Below are 15,551 nucleotides of genomic sequence, written 5' to 3' on the forward strand. Positions count from 1 at the left end.
AAATTGTTTTAAAAACAGTGGTGGAAATCAAAATAGACCACAATGTTGTAATAAACTATAAACCATATTTTGGAATTAAATCTCCTACATTATGCATGCTATGTAGGCTACCTGTTATCAGTGGTAGTGTCTAAGTACATTTTAATATCCAATTTAGGATACCATACCCATTTCAGAGGACAATATTGCAACTATACTCCACTAAATGTATTTGACAGCTGTATTAGTTATTTGTAAATTGATGTTACGTGTAAAACACATAATCAGCTTATAAAATATGATGCATTATTATGTAGGAAACTACCCAATAGTGGGCTGTCAAGTCATTAAAAATAGCTCCACCTCAACCTGCTGCAACATTATATTAGTATCTATAGTAACAGCGCTGTCTCTCTCAAATTTAACAGGGATTTCTTTCTTTCTTTCTTTCTTTCTCTGGGGGCGAATTGACCCTGAACATTCAGTAGGTAACTTAACTGTGTGGGATAACAAACTGTAGACTTACAGAAGTGGGGCCTGTGAAACCCTTAACAATGAGACAGTTTAAAGTCTAGTTTACTGTAACTTTATGTTGACATGTTTTGTAACAGATTAAATCAATATGATAACACAATGCATACCACAACAGTCCACATTTATTATTCATTATGTGGAAAAAACAATGTTAACATTAAATAGTCAGCAGCCGCAATATGGCAACTAAAATATTATAGACTCTTTAGTCACTGCAGTGAGTTGTAAACTTTAAAGACTTAAAGCCAAAGCCCAGATGGTAAAATTTCATTTGCATCATTAATGTAAATGACATTAAAGTTTAAGGGACACTTCTTGCAAAGTAATATAACTGGTATGAGTCTTTTAAGAGAAGAGGTAAAGGAAGTATAAGCGTTCAGTAGTATGTAATTAATGCTTCAGCATCTGCAAGACGTGTTTGTTTTTACACTGAAAGCGCTGATTATTCTGTAACAATAGGAAAACAGTGCAGATAAACACATGCAAAGATACAGAGTCAAACAAAGGGGTTCTGTGCCTTCCTGTTTTAGGGACTGAGATTGGTTTCTCTGGCCAATCATATGCAAACACACAGATCTACATGTGTGGGTACACAAATCACACACATCACTGGCACACACACATTGACTATAGCAACTTGTACTTTCAGATAAGCCAGACAGGAAAGCCAAGGACCCTGCTAGGCTGCATGTGAATGAAGAAGATATGGACAAACAGGGATCTTACAGAAATATGAATAATTCAGAGGTAGATTTTTTGAAGCAAGAACAAACCAAACTGATTCTACTTGGCATTTCATTGGCCGGTATGAAATAGAAGTTTTGTGAGAAACTACATAGCAAGAAACATTATGGCAGTATCGGCTGCATGTTATGAACATGCATTGAAGCTCTAATGTTATAAGTTGGAATATTTGGGCTTCAATGGGCTGTGTACTGACAGTCAGTTCATATAAATAAAAAGTCAGTTCATTTAAGCTTTGGATTTTTAAAAAGTTGTTATGTGCAGGCTGTCCACCTGGGGGAGTTGTGGGTCCATGCATATCTCTCCTATCTCATCCTTCCATTGTGAATAAATTACATGTAGAGTGTCCATTTTGTATAAAACTCATCGACTGAAATGAAATGTAAATGCTCTGACAAAGCAAGTTGCATGACTCATCCCATTCCCCTTTTTTTTTCTTGACCTCTTCCCTGCCAGCCTTGTGTACTGCCCCCCTCCCCTCCTCCTCCTTCATCGGCCACAGCCAGCCACAGCACAGATCAGAGAGGGAACAGCAGGGGGCACCACTAGCATCACAGCCACAGAACAAACCAATTTATTTCCCAAGCTCACACAGGCTTCATTTGAGAGCCCATCAGAGGGCTCCAATAGAGCCACTTAAGCCACTGTTCCCCAACATAAAAGAAGGCAACAAAAATAGAGATAGGAAGAAAGGCGAGGAGCCGGAGGAGAGCGTTTGATCTGCTTGTTCTGGGGCATCACTCAGAGGGGTTCGCTTCCCCTAAGGAGTACTGAAGCTTGTTTGTCCCTTAGAAGTCTAATGTGAAAAATAGGATAATTTTTTACTTCTGTTTATGCATCTTGTATGTTTGTGTATAATGAGGCCACAAGGTTCACAGTAAGAGCAGAGAGGAGAAAATGAGAGATAAGAAGAGTAAAGGTACAAAGGCATCTGGCAGGAGGTGACTTGCCTAATTTGCCATTAAACTATGATTGTCTCTTGCTGGGATCAATGAAGTTGCCTCGCTGTGAAATAAAACGAAATCTAGCTGGGAGAATTAGAGAGATGAATAGAGACTAGGAAACAAAGACTTGAGGTGTGTGAATGCGGAAATGGAGAGGTTACAGAGTATGAAAACTCTGAAGGGCTAGGTACATTTTCTAAATGTCCTGTAGCCTCTCACTGCTGTTGTCTCCCTTCCTGTGTGGCAGTGTCATTACTGTATTGAATGGGAGGTAGAGGATATAGGGAAAGAAACTGCACACTGCTGGACACACAGAGGTCAGCTGAGTCCTAATGAAGGGACTTTCCAGGCTGTGATTACCTCTAAAGGAAGAGTCTGGTCCTCCCAAAGAGGTTAATTAAAAAAGTCATGGGGCTGAGCAGGGAAGTGTCTCCATCACCACTGTGAACCCCAGTGACCCCTCCATCCTCGAGGACGGACAAAGCCATCCATCACAGCTGATTCCTGGGCTGTCTGACTCCTGCTGGTGCCACTGAAATCCCTGAGTGACTGAAAACACAGAAGTGTATGTAGCAGAGCTGCAACTCTGACAAGCAGTGAGAAAAAAATACACCACCGCCGAGACATCCCCTGCTGAAGTCCCTCAGGTAATGAAACCTCTCCCCTCTCAAGGATCAGACAAACACCATATCTTGTCATCTTCCCTCCATTCTCTTCCTCGATCTTCTCCTTTCTTTCTTTTTTTTTGCCCTCTATGTCACAACAACTGGAGCGCACAAGGCCATTTATCAGAAAACTGAACTGACAGTCATGTTGTTTATTTCGTCTGTGCTCTCCAGAAAAGATTGCAAAAATAGAGTATTTATGTTTGTTTAGCAGCATAAGCACACTGTTCATATCCAAAACCATGGGTAAGCATTTAAGCCCAATGCTTGCCGCGAGGAGAAAGCAGAGTATGGGAGCATTACCTTCCTCGAACGCAGCATGAAAGAATCAGCCATCATCAATGAAAAAATCCCTCCAGCAATCCCTGCTGAGAAGAAAGATTTGTCATCCCTATTTCCCTTGTTCTTGGAGATGAGGACAAAGGTGTGATAGCGTGCAAAATGGAGAGACACAGTAAGGACAGGCTGACTGAGGGAGGATAAGAGGAGAGACAAAGAGAGAAAAATGGAGCGTTTTGCTTGATTGGGTTTGAGAGAGGACAGAGAGCCTGGAGCGGTCTTACAGGAAAAAGTTAAACATTTTCATAAATCTGCTTCTTCACCTGCAGCGGCAGGAGGCGCTTATATCACGTCATGCTTGATTGGTTGAGAGGGGAGAAGCTGATCCCAAATGTGGGGGGCCACCTCCACCTCAGAAAAACCTGTGCTTCCTCATTACACTTTCCTCACTGAGCCGTCTGCAGCATAACCATTCCTCGTGCTGACGCAGGTAGAATGAGCTCATTCCCTCTCCATTCACAAGCTGAGTGCACCAAAATTCAGAGAAGGGAGAAGCATAATAAGTTCAGACTCCAAGTTAGAGTGCCTGCAGGCAATAAAGTGGAGGATGAACAGTGGAGACTTGATGGAATAAGAGTGTGTGCGTGCATGTGTTTGAGAGGGGGTTACATCTGAAAAAAGAATGCCGCTCATGACTGCACCATTCCTTCACTTAAATTCCACAAATCCTCTCAAAAGTACTTATTCTGAATATTTTCCACAGGGATGCTATGATCGACGACTCTTACATTTAGAGTAATGAGTGTGAAATACACATGCGCACACACACAAACCTGGTGAGGATTCCTAATGATAAAAACTGATTCATACAGGTGGGTTCATGGCTGGGGTGGTGGCATACTAATACAGTATGCATGGAAGCACTCTCACACCGAATGCATAACAATACACACATACAAAGAATTTTTTAGATAATACATAGAAATGGATGGAAGCAACAAACCCTTAAAAGGTTCAGTTCTGTGGAAATTCTGTCTGTAAAAGCAAGGTCATTGCTCTACTCAAAAACATGGCCCTGGAAAAAAACCTGATGTGCTGTCCAATGCAGCTCACACTCTGAGCTGGGTGTATAGTTAGGATGTGGGTGTGTGTCTGGGAGTGTGTGTGTGTGTGTGTGTGTGTGTGTGTGTGTCAACCTCAGACACTCAACCATCAGACAGCGGCATTATGGAAATGCAGGAATCACCATGAAAAGGGCAGCCAGAGGGATGCTCAGGGCAAGATTTTATGTACAGCACCTAATCAGCCACCCAACTATCTTCGCTCCTATTTACCCTATTTGAGTCACCCATACACCTGCAACCACTTTATCTAAGTTCTTCTTCTCCCTCTTCAAGTCACAATGTCAACCTATTCCTTATCTCACATTTTCCTTGCTGTTTTTTTTTTTTTACCCCTGCCATATACTATACCCTGCATTGCAGTAACCCCGGTGTAACCTCCCCCGCACACCTGTTCCCACTTCTGCATGAGCCCAATAGCATATATGTATCCCCGCCACTTTGTCTATTGTGCTTTTGCTTTTGTGGTCCAGCCATTTTTTCTGCCTGCCTGAGCTTTGTCTGATATGACCTCCTGCCTGCCCTTTGGAATCCTGCTCTCCAGAATGATTCCTTATTGGATAAGTTTGCTCATCTCTCCTGCCTACCTGGTTTTGAGTTTTGCCTGTTTTTCGACCTTGAGCAAACTCGAACTCTTTATTTTACCGGCCTGTGGCCAGATGTATAAATGATGTGCGCGCCATTTCTCCACACACAAAGTGGTATTTATACCGGAATATACACCAGAATGTGTGCGCCCCAGGTGTTTACAGGTGCATTTCATGAATTAGTGGTATGGGTTATAGCCACAGCCATGCACAATGGTGGTATTGGAAAACCTCGGTGATGCAACACAGTCAGTGAAATTTCACTGCTTCTTTACTGTTCTTCTTTTTGACAGGTCTAACGAGTGGTGGAGCAGGCACGAGTATCGATAGGCGTTTGTACATCCTTTCATGGCAAACTGTGGGAGTAGAAATGAGGCTCCTGCACAGGCAACCCGTTATGTTTGAGATTTATAAAACATTCACCTTGCGGGTTTATAAATATGAGAAAAAGAACGCACATTTCTGCCATTGTGCGTACAGAGAGTATTAGCTGGGAATCTACCTATTCTCCTGCATCTGGCCCTTGGTCTCAGAGTCCAGCTTTTGGGTTCAAACCTGATTTTAAAGCACCTTTACACTTCATCTTCTCTACAGCAGCCTCTTTCCTGTGTTAATTGTTTTCCACCTGGGCCTTGTTCAGCTCGGCTTATTATTCAGACCTTCACTGCCAGCCAGCTGATAACCTCCAACTGCTGTGAGCAATTAACAAGAGTTCACCTACTGTAGCGTCCAGAAGGAGGGATCCCTTTAGAGCCAGAGGAGAGCCAGAGAAGGGAAGGTTAGGACAGAACAAGGAGGAAAAAACAAGATAGAAAGAAAAGGGTGGACAGAGCACCATTTTTATGGTCACTCAAAGGGAAATCAATTCTAATGAATGGGTTGGTTCATGCAATTTAGTGATAAGGAAATGACCAGCTTAAAAGGATGCTGCTTGTGCACATGTGCGTGTGTGTGACACACCAGAAACTGATAAGGATGTTTGGTATCAAGGATGAACAACCCAATCTGCAAGGTACAGCAAACACAGGTGTCCCAACCCATTAGTAAGTGGTCTAAGCTAAAGACCTGGTCAATATCTTGAGTGTTGTATTGATTAAGCAACTGTGACTGGTTTGCTGTGGTTCAGATGATGCAGCCAATACAGATGAAGTGTTAGACAGGCTCTAATCTAAGCAGGCTTTGTCAAAACATAATTTACCTTTGTTGATAAATGCCCTGCAGAGCGTCTTTGAAATATGTAGTGGAAAGTGTACTGTAACCTGTTCAGTGCTAAAATTAAACCAACCAGACCAGACATGCAGCCAAAACTGAAATAGGTAGATACGTATATCACTTTTGGTTTCATAACAACATTCACACTTCTGAGTCAGTCTCAGTGAGGCCAACATGAATTGATTGTATGTTTTTTTTTTTTTTTACAAAATTGGTCTGCTCTACTTCTCGAAAACTGTTTATTACTGATTATGTTTTGTCATGTGTAACAAAATGTGGATATCCCTCCAGCTGCAGCTCTCTTCTAAGCAGCATTCGAACAGCACCACTCACATCTCCAGTTGCCATTGGACCACAATTAAATGACAACACACTTATTTAACTAATGGGTGATTTGCTTGGCTGAACAAGGTTCCTGTTGAAAAGAATGAAGTGGCTATTGTTAGTAATTACAAATGCTTTGAGAAGCCAGGCAACGTCAGGTGTATGACTAGGTGGGGGTGGTGGTGGGGGAAGCTGTTCTTCAAAAGTGCTAATTAAAGTGGGAAGGTGTATAAAAATGCTACAAATTAGTAGTGCGTCCCCGGTGGTATCAAGTATTTTGCAGGTTGCATGAGTAAACATATTTACTCTGCCTATTTATCTGCACATATTTGTTGGCCTCCACAGTTCCACAGTGCTACAATGAGTGTAGTTCGGAGGGTGGAGGTTTACAGCAGATAACAATAGAAGCAGGAGCGGCAGAGATCAAACGATTTTATTTCTGTTGTAACTGGGAGAAGGGGGCTCCTTCGGTGTCTCTTCTGGGACTACTGCTCCAGATTCTGATATCCATTTTCCCTTTGTTTTCTCTCCTGGCCCTTTGAAATATTTAGTGAGAATCCCTGACTAACATACACATTAAGTGTGTGTGTGCGCGCGCACATTTACAATCACTACACTCCCTCCAGGCATCAATCATCAACTGTGCATTCAAACATCTGGATGTGGACAGTCTTTCCCTCAGGACAAGAACACTTCAGATCTCTCAATTTTAGCATAGAGCTCATCCGGAGGGAGTACTCCCCCCAGCTCAGCCCCGGCCATGCATTTTATTTTACCACTGGAGACTCCACCAAGGAATCTCCCTCAACAACTACCCCTCTCCATCTCTTTATTTCTCCATCCATCTCTCCCTCTGTTGGACCAATGGTACCATAACCTCCTCCCAGGGGTTGGGCTTGCCTGCCTATCCAATAGTTTGCTCTCTTATACTTTATACTTTCTTATACTTTCACCTACACAACGTTAACGGTAAGAAAAAATAAGCAACCTTACAGTATACCTGGGCATGTCTTTAGGCTAGAGCATGTTATGTATAACCTCCCTCAAGACTGTATAATAAACCATTATTTCATGATGCTTTACTGTAGCTCCACAGTCACAGACATGGCCTTAATCCTCAGCAGAGCACAACCTCTAAGAATCTTTCTTCGCAATCTGTACCACCTTGTTAGTGCATATACACCATATGAGGCCTGTTGTATTAGTTATTCTAATGCATGTCTTGTTATCCATATAGATGAGAGAGGGAATAGACCAACAGATGGCCAGGGAAAGAGGGAGTCACAAACACAAAATCATCCTCCAGGAACACATTCATAGCCTGCACACACCTAGAGACTCACAGACAACGCTCTCTGCCACCAAATATTTCACCGCTCTCCAATTCTGCTCAATTCTCTGCGATGTCTTGGCAGTAAGCCAGTCAGCCGATTGTGTGTAAAAGTTGCACAGGGATTGCCAGCGGAGATTTAATCTCTGCTCCTCTTCCAGGAGTTTCCTGCTGGATCTCCGTTATCTCCAGGTCTGAGAGGTATTAAAAGAGTATCAATAATATGGTTATTTCACAGATATTAATCTTCAGAAACTATGAATTGTAAAGGAGTATGCTCTGTTGGCTTTCAAACGACGGTACATTGCATTAACTACTTGCAAACGTAGCTAGCGTTTCTATCTCTGGAGTAATTCCACATCCAATTCAGAGTATTTATGTTGTAATAGAAAGCATTTGCTAACCTAATTGGTAATATATTTGTAAATGGGGCACCACCTGGTGATTTACTTGAGAGTAACAAGATATATATGCGCACAAATGAAACTCTAGTTTGATAATGAAACAAAACTGGAAACGTATTGTAAACTTTAATAAGCATGTCTTGTTTTTTCAAATGAACACCTAATATGCATCGATGACCTTTATTTTTTCATTTGAAAAAAAAAGAAGACATTTCAGCACTCACATCCTGTACAAAGACATGCCTATAAGTCTTTTTGAAGACTGATAGTCATAAATTGTTTATTAATCCTGTATAGGACATTAGGCACGATATGCTCTTAGCTGGAAAATAGATCCATTAGTGTGTAACTGCATGTGAGACGGAGAGGGAAAGAACCCTTAAAAGGTTTTCCTATTGCATCAGTTAGCTTTTATTTGTGTGAGCAGCCTGGCAAGAGAGACATAACAACAGCAAGAACAAACAAGCCAGCACTAAGCTGTAGGTAAAATCCAGGCTAGGTATATTTCCACTGTTGTCCACATGACCCCTGTTCCCTGTTTGTGTTGTGGCCCGGTGGCCCGCTTCTCCCATTTGACACAATGAAGACAGACGAGCTGCTCTGAGATGTGCTCTCTGTGCTCTGTTTTGTCCGATTTTTCTCTCTAAGGGTTTCTTAGGACTGTCACACACCTGCATGGACTACATTTGAAATGTGTCAGTTTCTGCACACTTGTGAAGAGTGGGATGTGAAGAAAAATATATGCTACCACCAGCACGCTCAACACAAATTTACATGATCCACTGACATAATTGGTATCCATTATCAGTGTCCATCTTCATATTGTGTCCATCTGCTTATATGAACCTAAAAAGCCCAATCACGATGGTAAGACATTTTAATACATGTAGAATATTATTTGAAGAGGAAATTATGTGGAAAAACAGCTTTCCACTTGCTTGATCAATCATATTTAACTTAGATCAAGCTCCATGTGTTATTAATGCCTCAGATAATCAACCTGTAATGTAGGCTACATAATGAATGAATGTAAGTCATTGGCTTTGAGTAATGAAGTGAGGATGTACTTCACACTCCAAGGAAATAGCTGGGCACCAAGTATAGCATTTGATTCATGTGTTTGGCCTACTCCAAACCCATCGGGACTGACTTCGGAGGACCATTAGTTTTGTTGTCATTGCTAACTGCATCACACAGGAGACTTTGCAACATAGAGAGAATATTGCTTTTCCAATTTCACTCTCTTTTAGATATATGGACTCCTGATATACAATGAGTTCATTGATTTCCACTCAAACCTTAAAATAATCCAGAAAACCTTGGTAGTCAGGACAAATTGCAAACTGAATGTATCAACAGTGTTTCATCCCCCCCTCTCTAGCTCCTTCAAGTCTGTCCATCAGTGGCTCATTCCACCCACTCAATCTCATCACTTGTCAAAACATTTTGCTGACTGCAGTGGTCTAGGTAATAACCGCTGTGAGGGGAATGCAGTTAATAATCTCAAGTGGACCTGGGAATTTCTGCCACCCCCTCCTGATCGCCGCCGCACATATTGAAAATCAATGTGTGTAATAATAAAAACCTATTGTTTTTCCTGGTGCATTCTGTATAGCGCAGAACAAATCAACTGACCCGGTGTCAAACATATCAGTGATTCTTTATGACACCTGAATGAGTTCGACCACTCACTTCTGTTTACGGAAGCTCTGACCGAAAAATAAGGATAGAGAAATTTATCAAATCTGATAGCAAGCCTTATTTCTCATAGTTTTATTCCGGAAAAAAAAGCCAGTTTGAAAGTTTGAGTAAGGTCTCAAGTAACAAAAAAAACACGGAAAAAAAACAAAACATGAAACCTACACAAAATTTTTTTTATTTAACAAGAGTGTTGGAGATTTCAACTTCCTTGTCACGTAAAGCAGCAGGTTTCACAGGCTCTTGAACAGAAAAATCTTTGTAGCAAATATCATGACATAAAACTGGAATAAAATCACTATCCAAGTGAAAATTAGAGATGGCAGTACTCCCTGACTGGCCTATAATAGGGTTTTTATGTGCAGCGGTATAAAAAGAAACGTAGTGATCTGTGAAAAAGGGAAAAAGGGAAGAAAAATTACAAAGCGCCTCCAAGGGCCTGTCTCGTTATTATTAGTTTTAGATGAAAAACACAAACGCTACCCAAGAGGCAGCGCCATGCAGCAAGCAGGCGTACTCTGACATTTGAAGGGGTGGCGGATTGAGAGTGGGAGAGCTGGAAAAGTAGCAAAACTAAACTACTCCATGAATGAAAGAAGTTGGCAAATCTTGGATGGGACAACACTTTCTCCCCCACATCACTGAGTCACTAAAGAGACCCAATGTTTCCTGATGTCAGATGTTATAGGTATAATAGGTTATGGGTACTCATTCTATATGGAGCAGGATACATCCATAGTCAAGATCGTATTCCATGTTCACATTGTTGAATTTCCTTGAGTTTCCCAAAGTTTACAGAAGGCATTCAAAAGTTTACAGTTGAAAAGTCTGCAGTCCTAAAAAAACTGCATAAAGAGATGATGGAGGCTCTTGATATCTTGCCTGAAGACATACTTTGCCAAAGTCTGTGGAGAAAGCACCTGCATCAGTCTCAGTTCCACCTGGAATGTTGTAGACAGGAGAAAAGTAAGCAAGAACAGCCAGCGGGATAGGAGAAAGGGGTGGGAAAAAAAACTGTCGGGCTCAGTAGTGAACTGCTAGAGCTTCACAAACACAGTTATTTCAAAGCCGAGAAAAACTCCTTAACTTCAGTCAGTATTAACTGAACAAACTGGGGTATGTTATCAGGTGAGTGGAAGAGTGGAGGTCAAGATACACCGATCAGCCATAACATTATGAGCACTGACTGGTGAAGTGAATAACACTGATTATCTCATTATCATGGCACCTGTCAGTGGGTGGGATATATTAGGCAGCAATGGAACATTTTGTCCTCAAAGTTGATGTGTTAGAAACAGGAAAAATGGGCAGCGTGAGATTTTGAGCGACTTTGATAAGGGCCAAATTGTGATGGTGAGACAACTGGGTCAGAACATCTCCAAAACTGCAGCTCTTGTCGGGTGTTCCCGGTCTGCAGTGGTCAGTACCTATCAAAAGTAGTCCAAGGAAGAAAAGGCTCATTGATGCACATGGGGAGTGAAGGCTGGCCTGTGTGGTCCGATCAAACAGACAAGCTACTGTAACTCAAATTGCTGAAAAAGTTAATGCTGGTTCTTATAGAAAGGTGTCAGAACACACAGGGTTTCACTGTCTGTTGTGAATGGGGGCTGCATTATGGCTCATCTGTGTATTTAGCAGGGTTTTTTTATATGAGACTTTTTGTAACAAATTCAACTTTGTACAGCAAATAAACATCACATAATCATTAGTATTCATAAACAGAAATGAACTCATGTACTTGATTATTTAACAAATATCCACAGTGCGTTCAGTAAAACAACACACAGTCCGCAGTCCCTTTTATTCAGATCCCAGATAGGTCGTTGTTGATGCTGTTGCTGGGCTCTGTGCAGCAGGACAGCTCCGTCTGCATGCTAAGTGGTCAGCAGACATTTCCTAAGCATTTATTGTTTCATACAAACATGAATGGTGAAGACATGTCAATTCATTCCTAGTTTACTTCACCTCTGCAAGACTGGCAGCAAGGTAATCATACATTCTCTGCTCATTTACGTCAGTCATGTCATTATGTGTGAAAAAACACGTGCCGCAAGTGTCAACTGGCAGTGATTTTAACCAAAACAAAATATAGCAAAGACAAGTGGACATGAAATGTAACTAAATACATTTACTACTTAAGTACTGTGCAAATTTGAAATACTTGTACTTTTCTTTTCATGCCACTTTATAGCTATAATTTGTAGTTGCTTCACAAACTGAGATTTTTGCACACAAAACACATTACGAGTTCATAAAATATAATGTTTTGTTATAAATGTAACTACCCAACATTTAATACAAGAACAGCTGAAATTGTTCAATTAATTAATCATCATTTTCCATTTTAACTTTTACGTGTAAGACTGTGTTTTTAGGTGTGATATTAGTATGTAACGCATCTGAATATTCCTCCACCACAGTTTATTTGAGAAACATAACCCTTTTACCAACAGCAGAAAAACAATGTGTGAAAAACATGTAAAGTTGATGGTAATCTTGCATTCACACCTACATTTGGTTTAAAAAGGGTAATGCAGAACAGAAGAGGAAGCAAAGCATAAAAGAAACAAATTTAATGTGTTGGGTAAACATGCCAGTGATTTTTTTATTCAGACAAATGGCACCAAAAGGAAAATACATTCCAGTTTGAAAGGTCAAGAAAACATCTCTTCTTAAAATAGTCAACAGAATACATCAGGAGAGAATCAGATTTATTAAATAAGCTCAAAGATCCCTGAATCTTTTTAGGCAGGTTTTCCAGGCTGCAGGCTCATTTAGGTGAGTATGAAGAGAATATTAACTGGCACGTTGCATGTCATTCCTCCATACTTTGTCCATTTTGTTACACTACTACAACTGCCATCTATGCATGCTGGCGTAACACTCCAGATCTCTGATAAACATTATAAGTAAACATTGTTGTTTTCCCTTGATAGCGTGCTGATTATCTACCTATCGAGATAGAAAAAAGCTCATCTTCTTGAGATAACGAAATAATTAACTTATGATCTTGAGATAACAGCATTAAAAAGAAATTGCAAACTGCAAACTGCAAACACGGCCGTTCTTGGCTTCCGTAGGAGGAGTATGTTCCCTCTTGGCCCAAATCAACCCATGAGCAGTGAAGTGGAGAGTGAGGCCCTATGGGCACAGCTGATGCATATTGTAAGTCTAGGAACTATTCTGACAGCTATTTTAAGTCCATACATTAACAGTAATTTCCATACATATGTACTACAGGTTCAACAGCAGTGGGGTTCATGGTTCAACATGTAGCAGTTTTATTTCAAATTACTGTACTGACATCCTCCAGAGCAATTAGTCTAAGGCAGAACAGAATGCACTGCTACCGTATGTCTTATTCCTACTTAAATGTTGAAGCTAGCAGCCCTGTTAGCTGCAGAGATAAAAGTTCATTTTAAGTAATTATATTTATCTGAAATGTGAGCAATACTCAGTGGTATGATCATTGTTCCCATCGAGCGACAGTGTGGAGCACTGTAGCAGGATCAAAAGAGACAAGCAAATGTTGAAGGACTAGTTTTTATATAATGTCCCAGAGACAATCTCATTACAAACATACAAATACACCCATACAGTCTTAGCAAATGAAATAAACACCTATTATTCAATTTACATTTAGCAACAGTACCTAATTAAGTCAACCAGATGTGTGTCTTTCCAATATATCAATTTAGAGTAGAGAGACATATGTTAGCCACACGTGGCTTTTCCACACTTGCTTTTTAAATTTTCAAAAGGCTAATCAAGAAATATATCTGTGCAGTTTCAGGGCTGTCATACAAATCATTATGGACTGATCATTGGTTTCTCCCTTTTGCGCATGACAAATTTTTCAAGTTACATGTAAAAACTGGGGTCTACATATGACATAGGCTTTCTTGGGGAGGCCTATAACTCTGAATGAGGTTAAAAAGACGGATGTCTCTGTTCAAAGAGCTATGGCTTTTCAAAGCCCATATCCCTCCTCCTATAACTGTTTATCTGTCCTGAACTCTGACACTGATTTATTTTTGGATGAACTTCAGCCCAGTTTTCTTGACCGGTTACAAAGTTCCAGTGGTTCGAATTTTGTTTTCAGATTTTTCAGCTCATCCATGTTACTTCAGCACCATGGACAGTGCCATGGATTTATCAATACACAGCCCAGTTAGGCAGATTTTTCAGAGCCATGGTCGGGGCCATACATTCTAACTTTCACAAACCTCAGTTAGATAAAGGATCAATAAATCAGGAAGATAAGACTAACATATTCAACGAAACAACCCTCTGCCTTTGCACATTTTCTCTGCTAGTAGATGGAGGTGGGGATGGCAGGTTTACAAGGGGCATGCATTTCTGTCATTTTGCTAACAAGGGAGATGGCATCCCCCTTACAATTGCCTATTGGATGAAGCTCGGATAAACTGACTACCTGCCATGCACTAAAAAGCTGGCAAACACAGTTAGCCACTAGCTGGTGGACATACTGGAACATTTAGAAGCTAAAGAGCCAGATGTTTCATTAACAAGTTGGTGGAGATCTAAAACAGGTGTCCAGAAATTCAGCTCCAAATACATGCTAATGTCGCTCTGGGTCTGCCATGTGTAAGGCAACTGTTTGCTAACATGTTTGCCAACATAACTGGCTAGGTCAGTGGCTAACACATAACTGTAGAAACACTAATGAGGTAATAATATGGTAGTGTTGGGTTGAAGGTTTCTTTCACTGCTCACTGTTCACAAAAAAAACAATTAATCAAGGCAGCTTAAAAAAAACAAAAAAACATGCCTGCCTGTTAGATCTTATTTCATATCTCCTCATCTAGAGAGTGGTTGGACCAGCTATTACAAATAGCCTTTTCCTCTTACTTCAAACATACCCAGTCCACCTTTATTTAAAAATACATGCCATAACTCCAACATACAAAAGAACTACCAATAAATTGTGAAGGCTTCACCAGTAAAGGCTTCACTAGTAAATTCAGGTTTGAAAAGTTTCTGAATTGCGAGACCTCCACAGTGAGTGCCCTTGTCAAGGTTACTTAAGGCCTTATTTTTAGAAAAATGTGACCATGACTGTTCATTTCTTGCAGTTTTAGATAAGCTTATCTTACCATGTACATTTGCTTAACAACGGTATTGAATTGTTTTGAAGTTTTCCTTAAAAATAAAGGACATGACCAAGGACCAAAAAATCCTTCTGTTTTCATTCCTTTAAGTAACTAATAATTGTAATCAAAATAAAAATAAAAATTGTGTAATACTGTGATACCATGAAACTGTGATATTTTCTGAGACCGTTATCGTACCATGAATATCTCATACTGCTGCAAACCTAAAGCTCAGTATTAAATACAGTGGGCTATACTATGTTTTTGCCTAATGTGGTAAGTCAAATTTACCTTTCAAACAGAACTGTTATCTGTTAAAGGAAATGCCTGGCGGCCTGCCACAGTGCTATTTTATTTGATTCTACTAACGATGAAAGCCAAAGTCATAAATCTTCAAATCCTACACATACTGGCTTTGAATGCATTTTGAATTCCTAGAGAAAGGTTTTTGTTTATCAACACTAAATAGGAAATAACCTGTGTTCAACCCAAAACATCACAATACTGTCTGCGTTGGCCCTGACTGTTGTTGGACCAAAGTCATGTAATTATAAATACTATACCTAGGGAGGTCCGGGTGGTCCTTCTGTAGCAGTTGACTTTCTCAGATACAGCT

This window comes from Dicentrarchus labrax, unplaced genomic scaffold (assembly GCF_905237075.1).
Source record: "Dicentrarchus labrax unplaced genomic scaffold, dlabrax2021, whole genome shotgun sequence".
NCBI classification, from domain to species: Eukaryota; Metazoa; Chordata; class Actinopteri; family Moronidae; genus Dicentrarchus; species Dicentrarchus labrax.